The sequence below is a fragment of the Prunus avium genome, chromosome 7, assembly GCF_965620075.1.
Source record: "Prunus avium chromosome 7, drPruAviu1.hap1.1, whole genome shotgun sequence".
Lineage (NCBI taxonomy): Eukaryota > Viridiplantae > Streptophyta > Magnoliopsida > Rosales > Rosaceae > Prunus > Prunus avium.
The window spans coordinates 19,497,961-19,511,583 of record NC_142290.1 but is presented as its reverse complement, the minus strand read 5'-3'; the positions used below and the strand labels follow the sequence as shown (position 1 = coordinate 19,511,583).

Genomic DNA, 13,623 nt, shown 5'->3' with positions numbered 1-13,623 from the left:
TAAAAGACCCATATAATTAGAGTAAAAAGCAGCACAAGCCTTGGCACTCAGTTGGGAGACAAAACCACGAAGGGGCTTGGGAAATCTACACGTGAGGGGTTGCTGGGAGGCTAAGGAACAAGTTCCAAGTGCAATAATTCAAGAGACCAAGGGATTTTGGCACGCAAGGAAGGATGCCATCCCTTAAACCAGCAGGCGCACCCATTTTCTTTCTTTCATCAGATTTGGCCATGGAAAGAGGAAGAAAGAGGAGAAAGAAGATGGATGAAAATGGAAGCTCTCCTCTGAGGCAGCCGTGGGAAGAAGCATTGAGCTCCCAAAAATCTCTGATTTTGTGGGATTGGGCAGAGCTGACTTTGCCACCATGAGGTAAGTCAAGAAGGAGGAGAAGAAAGGGAGAGGAAAGCTTAGCTAGATTGGGAAGAAACCATTAGGGTTTCTTGGAGAAGAACCATTCCCAGCAGCTATAAATAGGACCCCTTCTACCCAACACAACACAACCCATCCTTGAGAGAGCAAGCTTCCTCTCTCACCTGCAAACTCAGTAATTTTCGTGCTTTACTTGCCCATTCCCCTTATCTCCCCTGTTCTGGCAGATTGGCATAGCTTTGACAGAGTCACTGTTAAGCTGCCGGAAACTGCTAAGATTACCCATAATTCTTCACCATCCTTCTCCCTCTTCATCAAACCTCCTTAGAATCCCTTTCTCTTTCCCTTAGAACCTCTGCCTCTCATAGGAACTCACAGCTCTCTCTCCTCAAGTGCTAAACCCATGATAATTTTGCTCACATGCCATAATCTTCTCATGCAAAACTAGAAGATTTATCTGTAATTTGTTGTTATTTTCATTGGTGAAGGTAACCAAGGAGTTTCCTAAGGCGTCATCACCCTTTCGAGACATCTTTGGGGCTTGATCTTCGAACTCAGACACAAGGGGATACTTGCATTAGATTGCTCCTTGTAGCAGCCCAGCCCACTTGCTGCCGGAAGAAAAAGGCCCCTACACCCTCTAAAAGTTAAAATGGCCCACTTTACCCCCTTAACCGATGTTTTGCATCTCAATTTACCCCATACTATCATCTCAGTCAAAAACTCTGTTAAAAATGTCGACATGGCATGAATGGGACCCACAATTTTTTTGAATTGGATTCCAGGTAGGTGCCATGTGTAAAAAAAAATAAAAAATAAAGATTTTCTTTTCAAAAGCTTAATTCAATTATTATTAATCAAAGAAAAACAAAAGAAAAAATTAACAGGGAATTAAAAAACCAGCAACATCGTCTTCTCCACACCCCTCCACCATCGCAACTAACAGATCTCCTCCCTCACCCCACCCCCTCCCTTCGTACCTAGTATCTATAAAATGTGGTCTCCTTGTAATAGGGAATTGCCTTAAAATATTGCCTAGATCATGGTTGTCCTTCATGATTGTGATTTTGATGAAGATGGTGTAAAAGTTAGGTTGGACTTTCAAGGTAGAGGGGAGAGGAAGGGCCTCCATCCCAACGCCTTTACCTCATGCCAACCGTTCTCTCTCCAGATCCGACAAGCTCAAAACTCCAGATTCACTGAGTCCCCCCCCCCCCCCCCCAACACACACAAATGTATGCGTTGTTACTTACGAATTAGTCAAGTTTGGTTCAGCTTTTTTCCTATGACGCAGCTATTGATTGATAACGGGTGACAAAATGTAGTGGCATAAATTCCTACAATGCGTGCCCCATCAGTGGAATATATTGCCACGCGACTGACTAAATTGGCATTACCCTACAAAAAAGAGAAATTCTAACTCCGTCACGATTTACAAATTACTTTCACAAATCATATATACGCACCAAATTGTTTCAATTTCGCCAATTTATTTGAATAGAATTACATTGATCAAAATAAAAGCAAGATATTTCTTCGACAAATTGTAAACTTCAAATTAATAATTAGCTTTTTTGCTATACTTATATTTTTCTTAGGAAAGGGTATCCAAATTTTTGGCATCTTCTAACATTAGAAAGAAAAGTACCACTACACTAAGATTGGGCTACTAGGTTTCGATACGTACTATTAGTATATAAACCCATGCAATTCCTTAGACAAAGCTCATCTCTTGTATCTGTAAAAGGATTAAACGTTTACTATTCCATAATTCTATCTGCAACATAGAAACCACAACCTCAATCCGTCCATCTCTCTCTCCAGCTCTATCTCTGTCTCTCTCTCAACTATTCCTCTCCCTTCCTCACTTCGATGGCCATAGTTGACCTCAGAAGGTGCTTCAAACTCTGGTATGCTTTTGTGGTGCCTTTGCTACACATGAGTCCTTCAATAAATGGATACATAGAGAGGGAAAGACAAGCCCTCCTTGCATTCAAACAAGGCCTCGTCGTGGATACCCGCAGTCAAATAGTCTCTACATGGGGCACCTCAGAAGGCCAAAACAAAGATTGTTGCACGTGGAAAGGAGTCTATTGCAGCAACCAAACTGGCCAGGTTGTTGAACTTCAGCTTGGATCCCAATCTTTGCAAGGTACGATTAGTTCTAATTTAAATGATTGGCTTGCTGCAGCATGACTTTAACTACGTACTATATATTACTAATTATATATGCAGAAAAGCTATGTAATAATTAAAGTAGTTAATTAAGAAGCTCCTTAATTAATTAAACAAAGTTTATGTAGACTCTTTATTTAATGACTTTTTAAGGACTGCAGGTTCAGCTATGGATGTTTGGGGCAACATGAGCTCTCTTACAGTCCTTAATCTCACTGATAACCAACTTGAAGGAGACATAACAAATTCGTTTTCGGAGCTATGCAGTTTGAGATCATTAAGGCTTTCAAACAATAATCTCAGTGGAGAATTTCCCAAGTTCGTTCAGATATTGTCTAAATGTTCTCAAAAGAAACTAGAAGGTTTGTATCTCTCTAACAACCGATTAAGCGGAGAAATACCTGAAAGCATTGGGCAAATATCATCGTTGACAGAATTATCTCTCTATGGAAATCAATTAAGCGGAAGAATACCTGCAAGTATTGGGCAAATGCAATTATTGACACGATTATCTCTCTACGGAAATCGATTAAGCGGGAGAATACTTGAAAGTATGGGACAAATGTCCAATCTGGTGTACATCAATCTTGGTAAGAATTCTCTGGAAGGGGTGATTTTTGAAACTCATTTTTCAAAACTCTCCAAGTTAAAATATTTGGATTTATCCTCCAACTCACTGGTTTTAAACTTCCATTCTGATTGGGTCCCTCCTTTTCAATTGAGTGTTATAATATTGAGGTCTTGCAAGATGGGTCCATATTTCCCACAGTGGCTTCAAACTCAGAAAAATTATTCATCCCTTGATATCTCTAACACTACAATTTCTGACATCATTCCAAGTTGGTTTTGGGGTTTGTCACGTACAGCTGTCCTTATAAATCTCTCCCACAACCAAATTAGAGGAACATTTCCAAGTTCAACAATGGAGTTTGCTTATTCCCCTAAGCTAAATTTTAGTTGGAACCAACTGGAAGGTCCAATTCCTTCATTTATGTCAAAATCATCATCTCTAGATCTATCCTACAATAAACTTTCCGGGTTCATTTCTTTCTTGTGTGGAATCAAGGCCAGTAATTTAACCATTCTTGATCTCACAAGCAACCATGTATCTGGAGAACTTCCAGATTGTTGGACGCATTTAGAAAATCTAGTCTTTCTTGGCTTGTGTGGCAATGGTTTTTTTGGAAAAATTCCTACCACCTTGGGGAATTTATATTCTCTTGAAACCTTGAAATTCAAACACAACAGATTTGTGGGAGAGTTGCCTTCATCCTTGATGAATTGTAAACACTTGAAAGTTATTGATGCTGCAGAAAATCAACTATCAGGATTGATACCTGGATGGTTAGGGTTTGAACTTCCGAAGTTGGTTATCCTTATCCTCCGTTCTAATCGCTTTTATGGAAGAATTCCTTTACAGTTATGCAATCTAACACACGTCCAAATATTGAATTTGTCAATTAACAACATCTCTGGAACTATACCCAAGTGTCTCAGCAATTTGACGGCTTTAGTTGATAAAGGACATTCAATTCTAACCATCACTCATCATTATGCATGTGATTTTGGAAATGGGATTTTTTCAGAGAGCTATGATGATGCAGCAACCTTAATATGGAAAGGAATAATGTCTGAATACAAGAGCACTCTGGGACTTGTGAAGAGCTTTCATTTGTCAAGCAATCAATTGACGGGGGAGATTCCTAAAGAAATCATTCATCTTGGTGGTTTGGTTTCTTTAAACCTGTCACGAAACCATCTAATAGGTCAAATAAATCCAGACATTGGGAAGTTGGAGTTATTACAGTCTCTTGATTTATCAAGAAACCAGATCGATGGAAGAATTCCGACAAGTCTTTTTCAGATATATGGTCTTGGGTGACTTGGACTTGTCAAACAACAACTTGTCTGGAAATATTCCAATGGGGTCTCAGCTCCAAAACTTTGATCCGTCAGCCTTTGCCGAAAACCCTCTGCTTTGTGGACTTCCACTTCAAAGGATGTGTGATCAAGAGAAAGAGAAAGGCAGTGTTCAACAAACTGGCTTAGGGAATCAAGACCATGAAGGTGGGCTTGTAACGCGTGGATTTTACATTAGTATGGGGCTAGGTGATAAGTGCATTATTTACTATATTTTTGTATCTCTTTTATTTGGTTTTTGTAGGGAAAGTTAATTTAAAATAGCATTATTACCTTACTTTCCTTATTTTCAGCTATTCTGCACTCTTGGAAGGATTTCGACTGAAAATCGAGTTTTCAAATGAATTTTAGCGCAAGGCCAATTGGAGAAGAAAGCTAAGACATTGAAGATCATTGTATCAAAGTTTCATAATTTTCTACCAAGCCAAATGCTCCAGACTTGCAAGTCAAGACAGCCTAAGTTGAAATTCCGTCAAAACTGCACTGCTGTGGAAGATTGAAGATTTGAAGACCTTTCCGATTTTTCCTAGTGGCGTGTAATATATGCCTGGAAAGCTTAGACATAAAGCTACGTTTCTCATATTTTTCCAGAATTTTCTAGGAAGTGGAATGACCCCAAAGTGTACGTGCAAGTTGGCTGACGTGTTTCCAAGTCAAAGAAGGATTCTTTCCTAATTTGTTTCCTTAATTGTTTGGGATTTTGTTTTGCTTTAGGAGAGTTTTTCCAGACCTTTTAAGAGTAGGGTTTAGTTGTTTTACACTATATAAGATCACCCTAAGGATCTCTTCAGACCATCCTCCCATATACCATATTTTTCCACCAACATTCATACACCCAGAGAAACATCAGAGAGAGGCAAGGATTTGCTGCTGCACTACTTGAGGAGCTTTCGAAGGTGTTCCTGTGGAGACTCGGAAGATCAAGTCCATCTGCCAAATCGGTTTTATGACAACAATTCTCTTGTTTATCTTTTCTTTTGTCATGAACTAATTATCCTTGCTAGGGCTACGATGTAGCCTAACCATGAATACTTAATTTTTATAGTTATATTAATTTCTTATTACTATTCCATGTTGAGTATTTGTTACTGTTCTTAATGCTTTGAATATCTGGCCAATATTTAATTGATTTGATGATCCAAGCGGAGACCGAGAGGAGATGTTTGGTGTTTGCTTCTTGTAACAAATACCATGTCTTGAATGAGTGCCCGAGAGGGACTAACATGACTCATGCAGTTTTCTTGCAGGTTCTCATAGAACTTAATGGGTTCTTGATTTCCTAAATCCGTTGCTCGAGAGAGAATGGGTTGTTAATTAAGAATACTTTTGGTTGAGCCCGAGAGGGGATATCGAATGAATTAGGAGAAACCAACTGTCAATATGGATAGTAATTAGGGTTAATTGGCTATAAGAATTAAGTGGAATTGGTTATGGTGAAATCGGATGCTCTAGTGTCTCATCATCTTAATTTTCTATCATTAATTAAATTGCTATTTTTCATAATTGTTTTAGGTTACTTAAATCAATCAATCTTCTTAATCAATTGTTCAGATAAACTTTTGAATTAATCATAATTGGTAATTAATAGGAAATTACAGTCTTCGTGGGAACGATACTCTACTTATTTCTATATTACTTGTGCGAATTGTGCGCTTGCAATAATTTCACAACAAGTTTTTGGCGCCGCTGCCGGGGATTGTTTTATTTTCTATTAATATCAATATATTTTAATTCGGAGTTTAATTTGAATTTTTCTTTTTATTTTCAGGTACATTGGATTTTTCCGACACCCCCATTTATGGCGGATGAAGCTGAAAGAGCAGTGAGGGAATTTGGCCCCCCAGTGGCAACTCCCTCAGCGATCCGACGTCCTTCTATTGCAGCCAACAATTTTGAGATCAAGCCAGCCATGATCACCATGCTACAGAATTCATCCGTATTTTGTGGTCTGCCGAATGAAGATCCAAATATACATCTTGCGATATTTTTGGAGATTTGTGACACATCCAAGTTCAATGGGGTATCTGACGATGCGATTCGTTTAAGGCTATTCCCCTTTTCCTTGAAGGATAAAGCCAAGCTTTGGTTACTGTCACAGCCACAAGACTCCATCCGTACTTGGGATGATTTATCCAAGAAATTCCTTGCTAAATTTTTCCCACCAGCCAAAACTGCAAAATTCCGACAAGATATTATGTCATTCGCTCAGTATGATAAGGAGCCTTTATATGAAGCTTGGGAACGATTCAAAGATTTGTTGCGCAAGTGCCCTCACCATGAGCTACCAACCTGGATTCAAGTTCAAACTTTCTACAATGGGTTGAGTCAAACAAGCAGGACACTAGTTGATGCAGCTGCTGGAGGGGCTTTAATGGCAAAAACGGCTACTGAAGCATTTGAATTATTGGAGACCATGGCATCCAACAACTACCAATGGCCGAGTGAGAGAATGAATCCGAAGCCAGCTGGGGTCTTGGAAGTCGATGCTATAGCTTTGCTAGCAACACAAATTTCTAACCTTACTAAAAAAGTTGATTCTTTGAGTGTTAATGCTATAAACACTAATACTAATTTTGGTTGTGATTTTTGTGCAGGTCCTCATCCAAGTTCAGATTGCACCACAGGGAACCCATTCACGTCTGTTGAGCAAGTCAATCAGGTTGGAGAATTTAATCGACAAATAAATAATCCTTATTCCAATACATACAACCCCGGTTGGCGAAACCATCCAAATTTTTCATGGAGCAATACTCAGAATGTGCAGAGACCACCACCTGGCTTTCCGGCTCAAGAGAAGAAAATAAATTTGGAAGATGCACTTACTCAGTTGACTATGTCTACCACCAAATTTATGACTGAAACAAAAACCCAATTTCAAAATCAGAGCGCTTCTATTCGGAATTTGGAGGTGCAAGTAGGCTAACTAGCTAATGTATTGAGTGGAAGAAATCAAGGAGTATGGCAAAGCCAACCCGAAATTAATCCGAAAAATCAAGAACAAGTAATGGCAATCACACTTCGGGAAGGGAAGCAAGTGAACACAGCGGTCATCTTGGAAAAAGAAAAATTAGAAAAAGAGGAAGAAGCTGAGAAATCTCAAGAAGAAGAAAATTATGCTGCTATGCCGTCCCCTTCTCCTCCATTGAAGCCATATGTCCCACCGATCCCTTTTCCGCAGAGGCTGAAGAAAAATAAAATTGATGGGCAATCTTCTGATTTCTTAGAAATGTTCAAAAAGGTGCAAATCAACATTCCATTCGCTGCAGCTTTGGAACAAATGCCAAGTTATGCAACATTCATGAAAGACATCCTTTCCAAGAAAAGGAAATTTGGTGATCATGAGAAAATCCAACTGACAGAAGAGTGCAGTGCCATCCTACAACGGAAGCTTCCACCAAAGAAAAAAGATAGAGGGAGTTTTAAAATTCCATGTACTATTGGAAATAATTTCTTTGAAAAAGCTTTATGTGATTTGGGGAGCTTTATGTAATTTCACAACACTAGGATTTGCTTTTGGATTTTGGGGAGTTTCTGGCACATTGATGTTCCACGAGTCAGGCAGATCCACATAGTTCAAGTTCTTCATACTTATTAGGCAAAGGGTAATTAGTATGATATGTATTCAAAGATTGAATATAACGTTTGAAGTTAGCATGATATGTATTCCATTTTCTAGTTGTACAAAAGAAATTAGCATCATACTCCTGAATTAACATATGCCTCGATCATCATATATATATATATATATATATATATATATATATATATATATATTGTCGCTAAGATTAATTTGGTTTTTGTAATTTATCATCAACAATTGTTTAAAATATTCCACCTTCATGTGGGGTATAGTTCAGTTGGTTGAGCTCTTTCACCTCCACCCCTCCAAACACTCAATGAATATTTTGTAAATCCCCTCATCCATTCGCTTGCACTTAAAATTTTATTTAAAAAAAAAAAAAAAAGTTTGCACAAATACTGCCTGGATTGTATGCAATGCCAACTTTCGTTTGATATATGTTAAAGAATATAAAGAATGGTTTATGAAGAGAAACCGGCCAGCTTTATCACTGAAAGTATTAATTTTCAACTATCATTTATAATTGAGAATTTTGTGATTAGAATATAATGTGGTGGGCGGTATGATTTAGCACAGGGACTTTTGTCGTTTCCTATTGAAAGACGAAACTGCCGAGAAATGAAAATCAAAACACCAAAACAGAAGAAACAGAAGAAGGAAAAACGACTTTGTCCCAAAAAAAAAAAAAACAAAGGAAAGAGAAAACGACAACAAACAAAAACAATAAGAAAAACTACCTCGTTGGGCCTTTCCTTATGAGCCGTTGGGATGCACGTTTGGGCCTATCTCTGGTCTAACTTCTCCTTAAGTCAGAAGAATTGACTTCCTCTCAGGTGAAACGGTGTCATCCTAACCTATTCAATGTATGATGAGGTGCAGATCTCATTCCCACGTTGTGCAGGGGTAATTTCGTCTGACCACTTCGAGTCTTGTACGCATGTAATTATGTCATTGGCTTGAGAAATCTTACTCCCACAACTACCATATTCTACAAATAACACATATGGTGGTACTAGCTTGAGTGTGTTGGTCAATTTGTGTTCCACACTGATTTCTTGTCGCCTCACAAAATTCATAAACATGTACCTTGCATTTGACACGAAGTGACTAATTAGCTTTACGAGCATATAGAATTTGTTAGGAACTGAGCTCTGAATTGAGAGAAATCGCAATTCCATCACAATCAAATGTGTTGTTGGATAAACTCCAATTAATGATTGTTATAAAGGAGTTGCTCACTATCTCTTTCTTTTAAGTACTTAGCTGAGTGGGACGACTTATAAGTGATTGTGGAAAACCCTAATTAGTTTCCAAGTTTCAATTATGGTTCATGTTCTTATTCATTATGCTTATAAGTTAATATGCTAGTTTGAATGATTGATCACCATTTAGGCTTGCATGTTAGCTATCTTGGTTTGAATTAAGAGTATACACCATGCTTTAATTCGAATTGAACTATGAATAGGAAGAGTAGGTATGGACATTCGACAACAGGGATTAGATACATACTTGGTTGTTTAAAATGTTCTTCTATGCTTAATGGATTCCTAATGCTTAATTTTAGGTTAGACAACAAATGATCAAATTAGGGAATTAGGAACACAAGGTTATGACCACACACCATGGCTTAATCATACTTTAGCTAGAATCAATCTATTAATCTAAATTGAACTTGGGAACTTATCTGCTTGAGTTAGTTATTTTCTTTCTTTCTTGTTGTATTTATTTCCTTTTTTTTTTCATTTCTATTTTGTGTAGGGAAATGAATTGGATCATTCAATCACCAATCCTCGTGGGATCGACCTCGCACTTACATATGCTAAACTACCAACGGCTCGTGCACTTGCGAGTATCACAAGTTGAGGATGCAACTGAATCCATTTTGGTGCAACTGAATCCATTCATGAACTGGAACGTGGCGTTTTGTCTTCCCAGAGACAAAGGAAAAGCTGCAAAGGCATAATCATCTCGGCCTCGACCGCGGCATTATGGGCCGAGGCCGAAGGACGAAGGAGACACGGCCAAAGATATTGGAGTCAAATCACCACGTGGCAGCAGGGCCCCACGCTTCATTTAATGAAGTAACGCCTTTGACTAGCAAACCCACTAGCCGCAAGAAGGCATTTAATGCATGAGGGAAGAAGGGAAGTGACTAAAAGTCAGGATTTGGTGATAGAAATCAGAGTGGTTAGGCGCAAACATTCTCGCAAATATTCTTACAACTTGAGGTCAGTTCAAACAACCACCAGACCAGGCCATTAAATGCGTCCCTACGGCCAGAGGCGCAAAACCCACGATCAGGGCGGCGGCCGAGATTTACCGGGATTTATGGGGTCACACCACCATGCTTCACGATCCCAAATGTCGATTGGACTACCCACTTGCTCTGATCAGGCTCTACCATGCAGATTTTCAGCCTCGATTACTCCTCCAGAGCTCTCCCTATAAATACCAAGCTCAAGCTACATTCAAATGGTTCAAACACCAAACCAAAAGCCTCCCACGAAGCAAATTATATTTTCCTGTAATGCACTTTTAATACCTTTACTTGCTTTCCTAGGAGTAGTGATAAATTGTAAAGAAAATCCATTCATCAATATATCATACGACCCTTGATTTTTCAAGACGCTGGAGCACCATCTCTGTTACGCTCTCATTCACCCCATATATCATACGACCGTCGCTCTCTGAGCAACGCGCTGGAGCACCGCCCAAAACCCAATCAACACCACCACTAAACGGCCTTGTAGCTCAGGCCGTGAACCTGACGGCCGAGATTAGTTCCTCTCTCGGCCACAAGTGAATCATTCCAGACTTGAGTTCAAATGAATTTGCTTCAACTGCTGGTACTACAATACACGATGGAGTGTTGGAAAGAGTTGGAATGGAGTACTGCTTCATAGCTCGAATAGGTTGTACTCCTTCATGATGGAGTACTCCTCTTTCACTAATTGTTGTTCCCCAACGTTCTTGTCACTCTTCTCGTTTATATTTTCGACAGAACTTCCGTCTGAAATCTCAGGATCCAGTGAGTGAGTGAATTTGTCTTTTGATTTCCTAACTGTTCTCTCAATCTCAGGATCAAACGGTATGAGGTCTTGACCTTGAGAGCGTCTTCCAGTCATACACTCAGTCAAACCTAATAAACAAGACAAACAAGAAACACAGGTCAATTCCAATAATCTGAAATTTTCCAATAAAAAAAACAAAATTAATAAATTTAAAAAAAACAAAAAAAAAAAAAAACGAAAAGTATCTATTAATATAAATAATAAAATAAAAAAGATGAAATAAAATAAAATAAAATAAAAACTGAAAAGCAAAATTAAGATTGAACAAAATTGTAGTTGACGAAGCCAATCCCAGGCAACGGCGCCAAAAACTTGTTGTGAATTTTAGACAACCTGAAAAAATTGAGATTATAAAGATTAGTCTAAACACAAATTATACTCGCAAGTGCACAAGGTCAATCGTAATATAGTATGGCAAATACGAGGTCATTTGTCACATCCCGGATCGGCTCCGCCGTAGCACGATATTGTCCGCTTTGGGTCCCCCCTCTCTGGCCCTCACGGTTTTGTTTCTGGGAGCTCACTACCAACTTCCTAGTGGGTCACCCATCCTGGGATTGCTCTAGCCCCCAACTCGCTTAACTTCGGAGTTCCCATGACTCCGAAGCCAGTGAGCTCCCAAAAGGCCTCGTGCTAGATGGATGCGGGCATGTACATATAAGGCACATCAACCCCCTCTCCGTTGGTCGATGTGAGATCTTACAATCCACCCCCCTTAGGGGCCCGACGTCCTCATCGGCACGCTCGCACCACACGGCAGAGTGGCTCTGATACCAAATTATCACATCCCAGATCGGCTCCGCAGTAGCACGATATTGTCCGCTTTGGCCCCCCCTCTCTGGCCCTCACGGTTTTGTTTCTGAGAGCTCACTACCAACTTCCCAGTGGGTCACCCATCCTGGGATTGCTCTAGCCCCCAACTCGCTTAACTTCGGAGTTTCCATGACTCCGAAGCCAGTGAGCTCCCAAAAGGCCTCTTGCTAGATGGATGCGGGCATGTACATATAAGACACATCAACTCTCCGTTGGTCGATGTGGGATCTTACATCATTCCGCCGAGGATTGAGTTCAACTTCCAATTAGTCTAACCTAATTTCCTTCGCAAAATACTTTAACTACTCTAATTATACAAACAAGAAATTAAACCTGTAGCATACTCACGTAAACACAAAAGGGGTTTTTGAAAGAATGATTTAATTAACAACGAAATTAAAAGACAAAATAAGTAGAAACTCACGAAACACAAGGATGAGAAATTCAAATTGATAAAAGCACTAGGACAATGAATTCACCACTAGTAATCCGATCTAGCCTCTTATTCACCTACCGATTTACTAACCATTTGATGTCGTCGCTTAGTTTTCCTTTTTCATGAATTACCTATGGTATTTAGGCTAACTCATATATTCCTACAAGCAATTCGCCTATGGTATTTAGGTCAAATATCAACACGTAGAAACTCATTAAGATCAGTGAAAACCTCAAACAAGCATGTAAACCCTAGGAGTATGGTAATTACCCTAGATGAATTACAAATCCTAATCACAAGAAGCAAGCCTCAAATTAAGTATGGTATTTACTCTAATTTGCATCCGATTAACTCAATTAAAAGTCTAGATGATGATCAAGCATCAAGATAATCAACCAAGTTATTAAGCACAGTGATTAAGAATCCAACATCAAACGACAATCAATAGATAGGTAAAATAAGAAAACTAGATTATCATACTAGGGCTACATCATGCCATAGCAAAGAAAATTAGTTACACATAATCTTTGAATTCGACATAAACAAAAACATAAGGAAGAAACAGTAAAACTTAGCCAATGGTGGTACTCTTCCGGCGTCTCCAATTTCTCCTAGTCTTTACGTCCCCCCTAAGGAGTTGTTTCTCATGCTTAAATAAGACACCCCCCGTCTATTCTTACCCTATAGCTAGGCTTTTACAGCAGCCCAAAAATAAAGAAAAACCTAATTAAAACATAAATCCAAGATGGGTAAGTACTTGACTCCTCTTCCTACTTGGACTGGGATAACATGTCAGTTACTTTTCTTGCACGTTTGGGGTTGTTCCTCCTCCAAGAAAATTAGAGAAAAATATGTAAATTGTATATTTTTGTCTTATATTTCTACCCATATATCGCACGCCTTGAGGAAAAATCAGGAAAGTCTTCAAATGGTCATTCTTCCACAGCAACACAGTTTTGACGGGATTGCATCTTATGCTGACTTAACTTCAAAGACTGTTCTCATTGGCTTTTCCGAAAATTCTAGAAAAATTCTACAATCATCTGCAAGATCTTAGCTTTCATCTCCAATTGGTCTTGTGCTAAAACTCCACCAAAAAGTTGTATTTCCGTTGAAAACAAATTACTTGCTCTGGAAAGCTGAAAATTGAGAAAATAAAGTAATAAGTCATTTTTAAACCAAATTCTCCTACAAAAACTAAGTATAAAGAGTACATAAATATGTAATTTTATGGACTTATCAAGATCTAGCCAAGAGCT

General features: G+C 38.9%; 1 protein-coding gene, 1 non-coding gene and 1 pseudogene across 18 annotated transcripts in view; 1 reads left to right on the top strand and 2 right to left on the bottom strand.

The window, feature by feature from the left end:
• Nucleotides 1–2,241: 2,241 nt before the first annotated feature.
• LOC110763192 (receptor-like protein EIX2) lies at nucleotides 2,242–8,036 on the top strand (annotated as a pseudogene).
• LOC148293078 (small nucleolar RNA R71) lies at nucleotides 6,641–6,747 on the bottom strand. The gene has a single exon (XR_015825922.1). It is a non-coding gene; the product is annotated as a small nucleolar RNA R71 (small nucleolar RNA).
• A 408-nt stretch (nucleotides 8,037–8,444) lies between the features above and the next one.
• LOC110752189 (ABC transporter A family member 1-like) overlaps nucleotides 8,445–13,623 on the bottom strand; it is a 36,628-nt gene continuing 31,449 nt past the window's right edge. For 7 of the 17 annotated variants that reach the window (XR_015825748.1, XR_015825749.1, XR_015825740.1 and 4 more), the window contains one exon: nucleotides 12,833–13,503. The gene's annotated coding sequence lies outside the window, so the exon portion shown is untranslated. Of the gene's footprint in view, nucleotides 11,184–12,832; nucleotides 13,504–13,623 lie in introns of those variants that run through there. The other 10 variants (XR_015825751.1, XR_015825752.1, XR_015825747.1 and 7 more) reach the window with 7 other exon arrangements.